Below are 15023 nucleotides of genomic sequence, written 5' to 3'. Positions count from 1 at the left end.
ATATATATTTCTAATATTTTTGCCAATCTTTGTCCATGCTGTATACTCCAAACAGAGTATACAGCAATTAAACAGGTGATATTAACATACCAAATATAAAAACACAACTTTTTCTTTGATTTTCTGGTAAGGATTCTTAGTTTCAGGAAGCAATCCTGTTCTACTCAAACTACCAGATCCATGCCAGCTGATAAAGAGGGATGAGCAAATCCAAATCAAATACAGACAAATAAAACATCCTGTTTTATTGCTGAAAATAGGAGAGGGTTTCTGGTCATCTGCCAGGAAGATAAAGAAAGATTAGCTGGACATTTCCTATTTCAAAACCCTGACGTTTTATCACTGTTCAAATTTTCACCTTGGTATACAGTTTGGAGAGGTGGCTATTTCTCATCATGAGCAAATCTCTTCACTATGACAAATACTTAAGAAAAAAAATGAGGAAAAAGAAATCAGGAAAAAGCAAATCTGCTCCTGAGAGGGGAGAAGCAGACTCTGAAGAACAAAATGTGAACGCATCTTGATCTGCAGGAAGTTGATGTGTTTTCTCAAAAATATGCTTCAAAGCAATGCTTCATGGTCTCTGTATTTAGTGGCCATTTATTTCTATCTGTGTTAATAAATAACTGGAGCCTCAACTTCTCCACACCTGGACCTGGCTCTCTTGGGAAAAAACTGCATGCAACTCAAACATTGCCCTTTTGCTTCTATTTCAGTCCTGAGGGCCCAGCACAGACAGGCCATGGTGACAAAGGACAAGTGCATTTTGAGTGAAATGGGAACTAGAAACTCAAAGTTTACACTGTCATGAGTGAATTGTTTAGGTCATTTAACAAATCACCATTAGCAAAAGCAAGTTTAATATAAATGTATAAAAGCACAACGAAGTTCGATGGCAGGCTCCACTCTGGCACTTACTACCTAGATGAAGCACAAAGGAAAATTATGTTAGAATCACTTTAGAATTAATTATTCAGAAGCTGGGGAAACAAAACGGTAAAAGGGAGACCCTCCCACTGAGTAACAAGATTTGGTGAAGACCCTCTTTTTAAACTCTTGATGAAGCCTAGATGTGGCCATGCCCAAATTTAGACTCAAAACAGTTTAAAGCTAAAGAATTTAATATCCCTTAGTCATTGACTAATTTAATACTTACAAAATTATTCAACAGGGTGTACTGTAACCATAGCAGTAAAATTGAGATGGCAACATTCAATCTACACCTGCTATAGGCTGTATTCACATCTGCACACACAAAGACACATAGAAGTATGTACAAAGTTATATCTGCCTTTTAAAAAAAACCCTCAAGTTCAGTGAAACATGTCAAATGCCTTTGCATTTCTCAATGGGCAAAGGACTGACCCTAAAGGAGGCAGGGGTATCAGCCCAGTCCCATGGGCAACTTTTGGCAACAGTTACCAGAGTCCCACATGTGACAGCTGGTAAGCTTTAAGAGGCATCCCACTCAGAGTGTGGTGGGTTGACCCTGGCTGGACAGCAGGTGCCCATCAAAGCCACTCCATTACTCCCCTTCTCAAATGAACAGGGCACAAAGCTTCATCAGTCAAGAAAAAGACAGGAAGAGATTACTCATCAGTTACTACCATGGGCAAAACAAATTTGACTTAGGGAAATTAGTTGAATATATTACTAATAAAAACCAGAGTAGGAGAATCAGAAGTAAAAACAATCTTTAAAACAGCTTGCCCACACTCCTCCCTCCTTCCCAGACATAAATTTATTCCTGAATCTCTACCTCCTACCCCATATTGGTGTAGGGAGACTGTGAATGGTCAGTTCATCACTTATTGTTTCTGCTACTGCTTCCTCCTCAGAAAGAGGAGCCCTTCCCCTGCTGCACAGTGGCATCCCTCCCATGGGAAACAGTCCTCCATTAGCTCCTCCAGTGTGAGACCTTCCCACAGGCTGCAGTTCTTCATAAACTGCTCCTCCAGTGGTTCCCTCACAGATTCACAAGTCCTGCCAGCAAATCTGCTCTAGCATTGGCTCCTCTCTCCACGGGTTGGCAGGTCCCTGACAGGAACCGCCTTCGGTGCAGGTTTCTCACCACGGGCCTGTGAATGGTGTATTTTCAGCAACCACCTTTTCCAGCACAGAGTCCTCCATTGGCTGCAAATGGGTCGCTGCTCCACAGCAGTTCTCCTTGGGCTGCAGGGGAACATCCCACCTCACCACAGTCTGCACCACAGGCTGCAGGGGAACCTCAGCTCTAGTGCCTGGAGCACCTCCTGCCCCTCCTTTGGCACTGACCTTGGTGTCTGCAGAGTTGTTCCTCTTACATATTCTCACTCTACTCTTCTTTGGCTACAATTGTTTCTGTGCAATAATCTTTTTTTTCCTTCTTAAATATACTATCATAGAGGTGATGCCATATCACTGAAGGGCTTCGTGTTTGCCAGTGGCAGGTCCATCTTGGAGCCAGCTGACATTTGCTGCACAGTCTGGTTTTTAGTAGCGGGTGATGCCACAGAGGTGGCTTCTGTGAGAAGCTTCTAGAAACTTCCACCATGTCTGACAGAGCCAATCTCTGATGACACTGAAGATGGACGTGCTGCTGGCCCAATTAGAGAGGTTAGTAACACTTCTCTGATGACATATTTGAGAAGAAAATCAAAACAGGGCACGCACAGTTTTTTTCCAGAGGTAGTGAAGCGCCGCCAGGGGCCATCCCCGGCGTGGTGAGTGGTGATGTGCCACCATGGCCACCACCATCTCGGCATGGCCCACAGCAGGCCTTGCCTGCCTGGCCACCCCAACCAGCTGCACCATGGGTGAAAAGGGCAGGGGCAGGGGTTCCCCATTCCCAGCGCTCTCCATGAAGAGAGGTAATATCAGCAGCGCCGCAGCAGCCACCACTGCCCACTGCCACTGGCTGGCAGTGCAAGCATGGTGAGTCACTCCCTGACGTGGAACCTAGACGACATCAACCTTTCAGCACCATGGGATCCTGAAAGATTCTTTGAATTAGTGGAACTTGTTGGCAATGGTACTTAGAAACAGCAGTTTTTCTCCTAGTCAGAAAAGAGGAGGAAGGGAGGACATGTGAAGGAAAAAAACACGGTGACACCAAGGTCAGTGGGAAAGGAAGAGGGGGAGGAGGTGCTTCAAGTGATGGAGCCCAGATTCCTCTGCAGGCCGTGGTGAGGACTGTGATAAAACAAACTGTCACCTTGTAACACATGAAGTCTGCGAGGGGAGCAGAGATCCACTCGCAGCCCGTGGGAAAAGTGCTCATGCTGGAGCAGGTGGATGCCAGAGAAAGCTGTGGTCTAGTGGGAGACCCGAACAGAGAGAGAGCCCCTGCTTCCAGAGATAGAGAGAGCCCTTGCTTCCAAACTAGAGCAGCCTGTCCTTAAAAGACTGCACCCCATGGACGAGTGACCCATGCCACAACACTGTTTTGGGAGGACTGTTTGCCTGTGGAAGGGACCCCATGGCGTGGCAGAAAAAAGACCTCTCTCCCTGAAGGAATGGAAAAAGATCTTGAGTAATGAACTGACCAAACCCCCATGCCCTGTCTTCCTACACTGTAAGTAGGGAGGAGGGAGGGGCTGGAGGGGGCAAAAGGTGGTCTTAAGCCTTATTTTCACTTCTCGTTATCCTTCTCTGACTCTGCCATTAATGAATTTACTTTATTAGTAAATTTGAACCTGGTTTAAATTTGAACCTGTTTTGCCCTTGGAGTGTTTTTTTCTCCCAATCCTTATCTCAATTCATGAGCCCTTTGTTAATCTCTTCCCGTCCCCCCTGCCCAGCTGTAGCAAGAGAGGGTGAATGAATTACTCTTTTGGGTGCCTGGAATTTGGCCATTGTCAAACCATAACAATGGGAGACAAAAGCAACGTGAACCAGCTACAATAAGAGGTACACACACAAAAAAGGCAGGGTACCTGCAGTTCAGAAGCCTTTCCTTCTGCTCTGACCAAAAACACCCAAAAGGCCAGTGATCAGTCAATCTAAATTAAGACTGGGGTCCTCTTGGAAACACCATCTTTGTGTGGAATCAAGAAACAATGGGTGATTGGTGTCAACTGCCACTGAGGGGTGGGTGTGGTCCAAAGACAAAGGCTGGAAATAACTCTCAGGTATAGCAGCTGTCAGTAACAGCCCAGCCCAGAGTGTCTTCACAGTCTTGTCCTCTCCATTTCACCAGCCTTAACAAATTTCCTTTGACTTCCCTCAGCCCGCCAACCACAGGCCTCACTCTTAATAGAAGTAAGCCTAGGCTGGGCCCAGACCAAAACCCGGTAGCCAAACCCTGGCTTTCTGTTCGCTCCCCCTCCTGGCTGCCAGCTGCCAAATGAAGTGTGTTAGCAGTGACCAGTTTCAGCGCTTTGCTGAATTGCTGCCTAAAAAGTGTCCCAAACCTCATGATGCAAGCTGGCTCCTAGAGAGGCACAAGGCTATAGAAACCTGGTTCCTGTCTCCTTATGACTTTATTTTCAGCAGATCAGGAGCAAAGCTTTCAAGTAACAGCACTTGGGAATGGGTCCAGGCTTCTCACTGGACCATTTTCTTTTTGCACACAACCCTCCCCCCAAAATAAACCAGTTTGTTGCAATGGCAGCATGCTTTCTGTAAGAGTCTGTTGACAAAATCTGGGCCTTTATTCCAATACTGAAAAGAGAAATTAGTCAAGGGAGCACTTAATCTTGTTAAGAGCTCAGAGGACTCTGAAACATTAATTGGCCTGTCTCGACCAGCTGTGTGTCTGGACACTGTTATTGTAGCCTCTATGGCAACTATTAAAATTAGAGCTTGGGACCACAAACACACACACACACACACACACACACACACACACACACACACACAAAATTTACTTTCTTTTCTTTACATTGTATACCCTATTTCCTGCTTGCAGGCTCTTTTCTTTTAGTTCTTAACAAAAAACAACATATTTCTCCATTTTAATTGGTTTTTGTATTGCTAAGTTTCCGTGTTTTGTAGCTGCTGGGAAGAAAAGCTAAAGCTGTAATTGCTCTACAAGGAAAATACATAAATATGATGCTAAAGAGTAAACTTAGGAATGAAAGTGCTTGTCTGGCACAGACATCATTGTGCAACACAGTCTCAAGGCAAGGGTCCTGCTGAGCAACATATCAAGGTTCAAGTTTACACCTCAAATTTGGGTAAAATCTGAAGAAAATCTCTACATTTCAAAAAATTTCTGATTGAGACACGAATTTCCCCCAGACCACATTCAGAGGGGACTCTATCTGGAGGAGAGGATGCCTCATCTATCCCTGTTCATTGGTGCTTGCCTGGTGCAGTGCTGCAACACTGGTGGGAAAAGCCAGGGTTTATCAGAAAGCAGATGACCAAGAAGAAGCCCACCAGCCCATGTGGACTGTCCAAGTACCCACCCTGCAGAAACCTCCATCACTCCAACACCATGCATAGACCCCAAACATGGGGTAGTCAGGGAAGAAATTTATGTCTGTGGTTGCAGCAGGGCACCTGCACCCAGGTACTGGTGTCCAGCCCATTTGTCTCCAGTGTAGTAGTGCACTCACGCAAAAACATCTCTCATGAGGCTGGGGTGCCCCAAGGCTTTTAATGAGTATCACACTTCTCAGAAATGTCTCATAAGTCATTCTGGAGTTGCCATGAGAGGAAATTGCATGGCAATAAAGCAGAATTATTTGGTTCCTGTTAATTAACCAGAAAGGTGGTAAACATTAACTATCTTTGGGAATCACATGATGCATAGAAATGTTCAGGTTCCCCTCTCAGCTCAATACTGTTTTGGTTTTTTTCATTTGGAGGGTTCTGGAGGTGGGCTGTCTCCAGGATCCTGCAGGATATGACAGTGTGCTGAGGGGGAGTTAAATGTCCAGCACAGGAAGGAAGAGCAGCAGCTATGCCTCCCTGCACCATTAATCACTGTCATATCATTTGCCCTACAGCAGTTCAGGGAGTTGGTATGACAGCTCTGGAGCACTGCAGCAGCAATCACCTTTCCAGCAGAGCATGAAAATGAAAGGAAGATCCACTCATTCCCCTGTGTCTTCACTAGGCATATGACCACAGCTTCACTGGGAGGGCCATGATCCGTGTGTGGCATGGCCAAGTAACTTGAAAACCTCTTCTGGTTGGAGGCTGAGGGTCAGCCTGGCTGTAGAGGGGGTGGAAAGGGACCCATTGCTCCTCTGTAGCACAAAGAAAAGGAAGGCCAGGTCTCCTCCTCATGCCCTGTTGGCGACTAGGCAAAGGTTGCCTTGTAGTCCTCTGCTCCAACAGACAAAACTGGTGCTGATAGATGCCTGAAATGCATCACTGGCACTCATGTGACTTGTAGCCAGTCACATGAGGTACACATTTGGGTACCATCTGTCAGTGGTCACCCTGCTCATATGGAGAGACCCACAAACCACACATATATGTTGGCCAAACAGCTGTGAAATCCTTATTAAACAAGTGACACCTGCCACCAGCATGGACGTGACATTTACAGCATTGCTTCTGCCTGGATGTAGCTGTGGATTGAGGGTGTCTGATGGATAAGTCTAAGACTAGAAGGCTCCTCTGTCCTGGGGCTCTGGCTGTGTGGTTCCTCAAGCCTGTATGTCATTGCATGAATCACAGACACCTCCAAGCTTGCGGAAGGGGCAAGAGCGCATGTCTCATGAGATAGCCACCTAATTTTGTTTCTTCCTGTCTGCTCCAGGGCATTTCAGCCCTGTTTTTCAAATGCTTTATTACAGATGTCTTCAAGGATCCTAAGTTTTTTTCTGGGATGTGGTGACCATCTTCCTATTCATCCCTGCATATTTGCACATCCAAAAATATAATTACTTTGAAAAATGTCAGCTGGACAATTTCTGCAGTGTAAACATGGGTTCTTCAGCATTATTTGTTTGGGCACAGAAATGCAATTGTATGTGCACTTTCTCTCCAGTGAACATCATGGTTCTGTTAAACAAGCATCTAGGAAATCACAGATTACATGTTTTTAAACTTGACTCCATACCTACACACAACTATCCCGTGAGCCAGCAATAAGAGATGAAGCACTTTGCTGGTTTTGGGTAAGAAAATGAGACAGTGATGGTTTATGGATTCATTGCATTTGCAAGGCAAGTTTTTCATAGTAGAGGCGGGGGGCAGTCTACAGGGGTGGCTTCTACAACAAGCTTCTAGAAGCCTCCCCCATGTCCAATGGAGCCACCTCTGGTCAAGGCCAAGCCCATCAGCAGTGGAGGAAGCTCCTCTGGAGTAATAGAAGGGGAAGTAGCTACTGTGTAGGAATGGAGAGCCAGGGGGAGGAGTGAGAATATGTGAGAGAAGCAATTTGCAGACACTAAGATCAGTGAAGAAGGATAAGGAAGTGACATTCCAGGGACCTGGGGTGAAGACCAGAGTGAGGCTGTTCTCCTGTAGCCCACAAAAAGTCCACAGCAAAGCAGAGATCCACCTGCAGCCCCTGAAGAAATCCAGGGTAGAGAAGGGGAAGACTGTGAGGAGTCCTCCCCTTGCAGAGAAAGGAGCAGAAGAGACAATGTGTGATAAACTGACTGCAGTCTTCTCCAACTTCCTGCATTCTGGGGGATGAGGTAGAGAAATTGGCCAGGAAAAAGGGAGACATGGAGTGGAAGGTGATTCTTTAGCATTTCATTTTATTTTTTATTACCCTACTCTGATTTGATTGGTTATAAATCCAATTGATTTCTCCTCCAAGTCGAGTCTATTTTGCCTGTGATGGTAATCAGTGAGTGATCTCTTCCCATACTTATCTCAACCCACAAGAATTCTCTCCTCTGTCCGGCTGAAAAGCAGAATGACAAAACAGCTTTGAGGAGCACCTGGTGTCCCAACCAGGGCCGACCCACCACAAGAGGCAACCATACAGCTGCATTTTAAGAGATCAGTCAACCCCCCAACCTACGGACAGCCATGGGTGCAAGGACAGGAAACAATGCTGAGGCGGTGTTCTAGTGTTCTGAGGTACACCTTGTGGGAGGGATGTGATGCTGTCCCACAGATGAGATGACACTGAGGCATTGAGACACCTTGGGATGCAGGTCCAAAGCTAGTTTGCCTTTCTCTTTCCATTGTTTTTCCTTCACACTGCTGACAGCTTCTTTACTGCACTGCTATGTCTCTACATATCAGATCACTCATTTCAGGGTTGCAAGCAGAGCATGAAAGTAAGAGCTGCATGGAGTCCTGAGAGAGGTAACACACTTGCTCTTCTGAAGCCAGTGAAGTAGACCCAAAGCCCCGAATCCATTCTAGTTCTTGGAGCAGAGAGGACCATAGAGGCACTAAGTGTAGGGACACTAGTGCCGAATTTGTCTCTGCAGTGGTCCAGGGAGTGTGCAACACAGGAAAGAGGGAGACCCACACCTTCCCAATAGGGCCATGAACAACTCTCGGTGTACAAACCACATCATGTGTTTTTAAATCAGACCTGACAAATGCATCACTGCTGAAGGTCAAACTCTGTGTGGCTCATGCATCTGGGTCCCTCAGCCTGCAAGTAGTGCAGGAATATGGAGGTTTGTGAGGCAGATTCAGAACTATACAAAAATGTATTCTTACTTCCAGAAGAAAAGATGCAGAGCATGGTGAGAAGAAAAAAAAAAAAAAAACTAGGAGAGGTCAGGAATTAAGAAAAAAACAAGACAGGGAAGAGGGTGACACTGAAAGAGAAAGAGAAATAAAGCAGAACAGCTTTGGGCAGCAGACAGTCAAAACCAAAGTTTGTCATTGGCATTGGATAGTAATTTGAATTTGATGCAAAGAAAAATGAAGAACTGAACCTTATTTCAACACCCCTTCTCACACACTGCTTCTTGCAGGCAGCACAGCATGGTCTGCCACAGCCAGCTGCCAAAAGGCACTGGACTCCTATACATTTGATTAGGAGATCAGAGCCAGACTTGGTGCAAGGACACCTGAATGGTGGCAGTCAGAACAAACACTTCAGGATCACTGGAGCCTACCTCAGGTGCATAGGTACTTTGTTTGGTCTGTGAACATGATCTGAGAAGGTAGCGGAAGATAATTACAGCTTGCAACTTCTTTACATTACATAACAAAGCACCCGTGTGTGATGTCAATACTTTTATCATAAATGTGAGTGTTAGTTCACTGGTAACACACCAACTCAGTGTATTTCATTCACAAACTTGCATTTTAAGATGAAGAAAACCAAGAGCACCTGGCAAATTGTGCTAGTGGAAACTGGCTGAGCCCTGTAGATTTCCTGGAAACTCTCTGATGAAAAGGGTCCTACCCACACAACAATGAACAGACTTATCTCTGATGAAATATATAGTTTAGTAATTTCCAGGAACTAATTGTATTTCAGATAAATTCTAAATGAAAAGAAGAGGACCAAATCCCTGGTGAATAGGAATTATGTGTGAAAGTTTTGGTAATAGGGGGCCTGCAGGGGTGGCTTCTGTGAGAAGCTGCTAGAAGCTGCCACCATATTCAAGTTGGCTCCACAACGAACCTACCGCTGGCCAGATGTAAGCCTGTCAGCAAAGATGCTAGCATGTCTGGGGTAAGAAATCTAAGAAAATACAAAAGTCAGTGAAGGAGAAGGGGGAAGAGGTGCTCCAAGCACCAGAGAAGACCTTCCTCTGAAATCTCTGGTGAAGACCACAATATGGCAGTCTCTGCCACCGCAGCCCATAGGAGTTCATGGTAGAGCAGAACCTACAGGACCTGCAGTCTGTGGAGGACTTAATGCCCAGAGCAATGGGATGCCCAGGGGAGGCTGAGATCCCATGGGAAGCTCATTCTGAAACAGGCTTCTGGTAGAACCTGTGGAGCCATGGAGAGAGGAGCCTGTGCTGGCACAGGTTTCTTGGCAGGACTTCTGACCCCCGCAGGGGACCCTGGCTGGAGCAGTCTGGGTGCAATGAATGGCACCCCTAAAAAGGGACCAACAGAGGAGCAGTTCAGGAAGAGCTTCTGCCCATGGGAAGAACCCACATTGAAGAAACTCATGGAGGACAGTCTCCCATGGGAGGCACCCCACAGCAGAGTAGGGGGGGAGTGTGTGTGCTGCCCTGCAGAGGAAGGAGTGGCAGAGAGAACTTGTGAGGAACTGGCTGCAGCTCCCATCCTCCTGTTTCACTCGGGGCTAGGAGGTAAAGAAAATGAGCAGTGAAGTTGTACCAGAAATAAGGAAGGGGTTGGGAAAGATGTGCTCCTATTTCTAATTATCCTATTTGTGATTTTAACTAGCAATACATTAATTTCCCAAAGCTGAGGCTATTTTGCCTGTGACAGTAACAGCAGTCTGTCCTCAACTCAACCCACAAGACTTTTGTTATATTTTCTCTCCCTTCTGCAGTTCAGAATGGGGAGAGATAGAGTGGCTTTGCCAGCTAGCCAAGGTCAACCAGCCACACCTGGAAGCAAAACATACACCAACTATTTTGTCTTCTATGTAGACACCACATATACATTTATTCTGCATGGCCTGCTTCCTCAAAGACATCTCCACATGTCCTGAACCAGTGTTTGTCTGTTGTCAGGCCAGATCAGCAGATGCTGCCCCCCAGACAAAATGTTATGAAAATGCACATGTCCCAAAAAAGCAAAAATATCTCATCTCCTCTCCAGGAGTCTCCTGGTCTCCCATTCTGCAGATGCCCAGCACAAGCACAGCAACCATAAAGTGATAAATTTCAGCTTCATGCTTTGGCACAGCCTTGAAATTCTCTTTTCCTCTTTGTCCACTGCTGTCCTCAAGGTCAAAAGCCTTGTAATACCCTCCTGCACCCCAAAGAGTCTCACTCCTGTGTAGTAGCAGGGGACATTTGGACAGACAGATTCAGCGTCATTCCCTAGGAAAATGAAGGATCCCCTAAATAGATGTGGTTCTCTAGAGGAAAAAAAAAAAAGACACAACATGTATTAGAGAAAAAAATGCAGGTCTGCTTGCTCTAGACTGCTCTGCTACCCAAGAAAGAACAGAGGGTGGGAGCATGGAAGAGATGACTGAGTTGGAGACACTTAAGGCAAATACACAACATGTGTTTGTCTTGACATGAGGCCTGAAGTGCCTCGATACCAGAGAGTGCATATAAACATTCCCATGTTCGCAGATGTCCTCTCAGGATACCTTCCTTTGTGGAGACCCAGAACATGGCATAAACCCAGGTGAGCTCACAGAAGCTTTCTTTAAAAAAGAAAACAGGTTCCTTCTAAAACAAGTCCCAAAAGTCTTCATCAGCTCTGGAGTGTTTTGAAATTCTTTTCTCCAAAGAACTTACTAAAAATGAAGCAAAAATGAGGGAAGGGAACATGGATGTAATGGATGTAAGGGAAGTAACATGGATGTTTTCTTGATTCCTAGAAGGGCTTTGTTAACCAACATCCCCCCAATGGTAAAGGGAGATGTACTGTGGTCAAGATCTTTATTCCCCTTTTTTGTTTTTTTTCCATATTTTACTCAACTTCTCCTCTCATTTTTAATCAGACATGCTACACCAAGCGTTCAAAAGACTTTGGGCAATTACATTTGCAGTACATCAGTCTGCAAGAGAGAAAGAAGCATGTTTCCTCTGTGACTTATGCTGGCACAACACCAAGCACGCCTATCCAATTATTAAACATTTATTGCACCTTTAATACATCAGTTACAAAAGCAAAATCTTCCAGATGAGCAGGCTGGAAGGAAAGGGAAAGTACAATTAAAGGTTGCTGCCCTGTTGCAGTGTCAGGGCCAGGTGTTACGCTCTCAATTTACATTGTAAGACACTGGCAAATAACCTGGCTTCCCTGTGGTAAAATCTGATGCTGCTATGGCTGGAGTTGTTGCCTCTAGCAGCTTCCTCATTTCAGCAACTGGATGCACCATTTTGTAATGTTGGACATGACTGACCACCTGTGCCATGGCTGTTGTATTATAATCCTCGTAGCTATGCCTTTTACTGAATGACACATTTGAGAGGTCAGGAGACTTAAGAATGGTTTTAGGAGACAGAAGTTTGTCTTAGATATGCTCATGGGAGCTTGGAGAGGTTAATTTGCAAAAAGTTGGCACAAGCTGCTGGATCTAATTTCCTGCTCTTTTTTCCTTTTCCATTTCCTTTGTTCTTCCTCTTCTTTTTCCCTCTTATTTTCATATTTCCTCACTCTCCATTGCATGTCTGTGAGGAAATGGAACATGAATGACTACTGTGTGCCGGAGTCCAAAACCTGCCAAGAGCAGGTTTTTTGTTGGTTAACGCTTTGCAACACCACACTCAGGATGTGCAGTTGCAGACCTCCAGCCTACCTTGGGTCTCACCACTCCATGGCATTCCTCGATCCACCAACATGCACTGACATACTAAGAAGAAAAGACAAAGCAAGCCCTGGAAAGGAGATTCATGGCTCCAAAGCCTTTAAACTACAGACAAGGTAAACAGATCTGGAAAACCATGTGGAGCTGGGGGGGCATCACACCAGGACCACGTGTCACAGCTCTGGCTCATTCATCCAGATGGACATTATGATTTACAACCTGCCTCACTGGTCATCCTGTCAGGGATTACTGCTGCTCACCTTTTCAACCCTGCTTCCCACCTCTCCCAGCAGCTCAGAAAGAACTGAAACTGTAGTTTGCTCAGCCTCCCAAAACACTGCTGCAGGTCTGACCCTGAGCACACCCTGAGTTCACCTCCAGCTGTGGGTAAAGCTCTTTCCTACTGCTGGCCCATGTTGCCCTTACCTAACAGGTGACAGAAAACAACACAAACAAAGCCCAAAAAATAAAGGATGCCTTCCCTCACGGGAGCTTTAAAGGTGACTAAAACAAGACAAATTGAATTCCCACCTGGATGTTTGTGATGATTGTGGCATAGCATGAGCTCTCCAAAATTACAGTCTTTTTTACTGGCCTACACCTAAGTGGTACTGATTAATTCTCTTGAGGGCACCTATATTTAGACCTTCTGACTTCCTCTCCCACGTTTTCCACACATCCAAGGAGTGTGGCAAATATATATTCACTTATATATGGGTGGCTCAGGCATTTGTCTATGTCTCCAGACTTTCTGCAAGAGAAACTATCTAGGGACTCATTTTTGAAGGCTAAATTGCCTTTCCACTCTGTCCCTCCTCAGACAACATTTTCTGACTTCCAGAAGCAAGAAAACACACCTTCCTGAATGTCTTTAAGTGCTTCCCAGTTCTCTGCCAGCCCATATTTGCAAAGAGCCATCTATTAGCCACCATGCTATCCAGTGACTCCTGGGTATGATACATCATACAGCAGTGTGCTGAAGCATGCAATTCATGTGATTTTCAACTTCTCCACAGTCAACTTGCATATTTTTAACATCCACTCTCCAGCAGCCTGGGGGAGAGAAGTATGTTGCATTTGTGGTTGTGAGGAAGGTGGGTGGGAGTGAGGGCACATGAGAAGCTGAGGCCCCTATGGTGAGTGACTGTGTACATGGGACAGCTACAGCATTGTTGAGCTAAACAATGAGACATCCCACAGATTTAAAAAAAAAAAAAAAAAAGAAGAAGAAGAAGAAGAAAACAGGGCGCGTTTTCTTGGGGTGTAGATTTTTTTCCCCATTTAGAGGACACACATTCCTCTGTATCATTTTTATTATGTGCTGTCATGATAGTAATTACTACAGTCTAAGAATCAAGCACAGATGACATAAATTATATGTCCAGTTATTTTAGGCACCATACAACAATCCTACAGCAACATTTTGGACTTCAAACTGCTATATGCCTAAGCCTGTTAAGTCGAGTGACTGTGAGCACAGCAGGAGACAAGTGGCCACATATGACACCTGAGAAGGGACACACTTCTCCTTCTAGTTTAGAGAATTTACCCACCCACACCTGCCTTTAGAAAGCTGCTGGTTTCTAAGAATTTATTATTTGGGTGGGTTGTTCCCTGCCTTTGCTTTCACTGGCTTCTGCAAGAGCCACATGATGCTCCGCTGAGGTGGGGCATTCAGGAGTTGGACTTTGATAGTCTGGGCTTCTTATTTTATCCTGCCAGGCAGCAGGTTGTAGAGCAAGGTGCCTTGGCTGATGAGGAATTCCTGCTTCCTCCTGAGCCATCAGCAGCAGCTGCAACTCCCCAAAGCAGCACAGCACACATGTACCAGCTGTGTCTGTCAGCCACAGGGCACACGGAAACAAGGGCAGCAGGGACCAGCTGGAAGAAGCTGGATGAAAGTATGAAAGCCAACAGAAACTACCAAGCCTTCATGGTGCTGCTTCTCACCCACTGGCATCCTGGCTCCTCTAGTGATGCTACCGAAGAAAAAAAATGGGATGCTTATGGCATCTAACAGGTGGGGGAAGACACAGAGAGAGTAGCAGTCAAAGTGCTTTAGGCAGACACAACCTATCAGGTCTGGAAAGACATAGGCAGGGGATGCAACCACAGGGACAGAAAAGAGCTTACTAGTTCTGCTGCACTAGTATGCCATACACTTAATAAACTTCCAAAATAAAAAATTACTTACTCAGTTTCCACCACAAGTAAAGCAACATATGAGGGCACATCCTGTTGGGATGGGTTGGTACCTGTATCCAAGGCAAACTGTCTTTTGTTTTCTTTTTATTTTAAGGAAGAAGTGTGTATTTTTTTTTTTTAATCCAGGACCTGCACTAAGTCTTCCCATCTTCTGTTCAGCTGCATCCCAGAGCAATCTTTTCACAGGGTAGTAACCCAGCTGCTAAAACCTGCGGAAACAGCCCATTCGTGACACATCTGGCACCAATATCCCAACGCCTAACCTTTCCTGTGTCCCGTGCAGTGGGAGCTGGAGTCAGCAACGTCCAGAGCCCAAAATTAAACACTACCAGCCCAACAGAAGGAGAGTACGGCTGTGGCAGATCTGTTTTGCACTGTGGGGTGGGCAGTGGTGCAGCATGTGGTGAAACAAAGGATCTCTCCAAAACACAGAGAAAAAAACAAGATGGATGGGAACGTAAGGTTCCACCACAGAATCCCCTCGGATGGGAACGCTAAGCTGTTCCCTCGAGGAGTCTTTCTGGTCCTGGCTGAGTCCCTC

General features: G+C 45.6%; 1 protein-coding gene across 1 annotated transcript in view; it reads right to left on the bottom strand.

The window, feature by feature from the left end:
- Window positions 1-15023, bottom strand: part of ECPAS (Ecm29 proteasome adaptor and scaffold) — a 424259-nt gene that overhangs the window by 284612 nt on the left and 124624 nt on the right. The window lies entirely within an intron of this gene.

Source organism: Anomalospiza imberbis, chromosome Z (assembly GCF_031753505.1).
Source record: "Anomalospiza imberbis isolate Cuckoo-Finch-1a 21T00152 chromosome Z, ASM3175350v1, whole genome shotgun sequence".
In the NCBI taxonomy this organism is placed as follows: domain Eukaryota; kingdom Metazoa; phylum Chordata; class Aves; order Passeriformes; family Viduidae; genus Anomalospiza; species Anomalospiza imberbis.
This window is presented reverse-complemented; position numbering and strand designations above follow the sequence as displayed.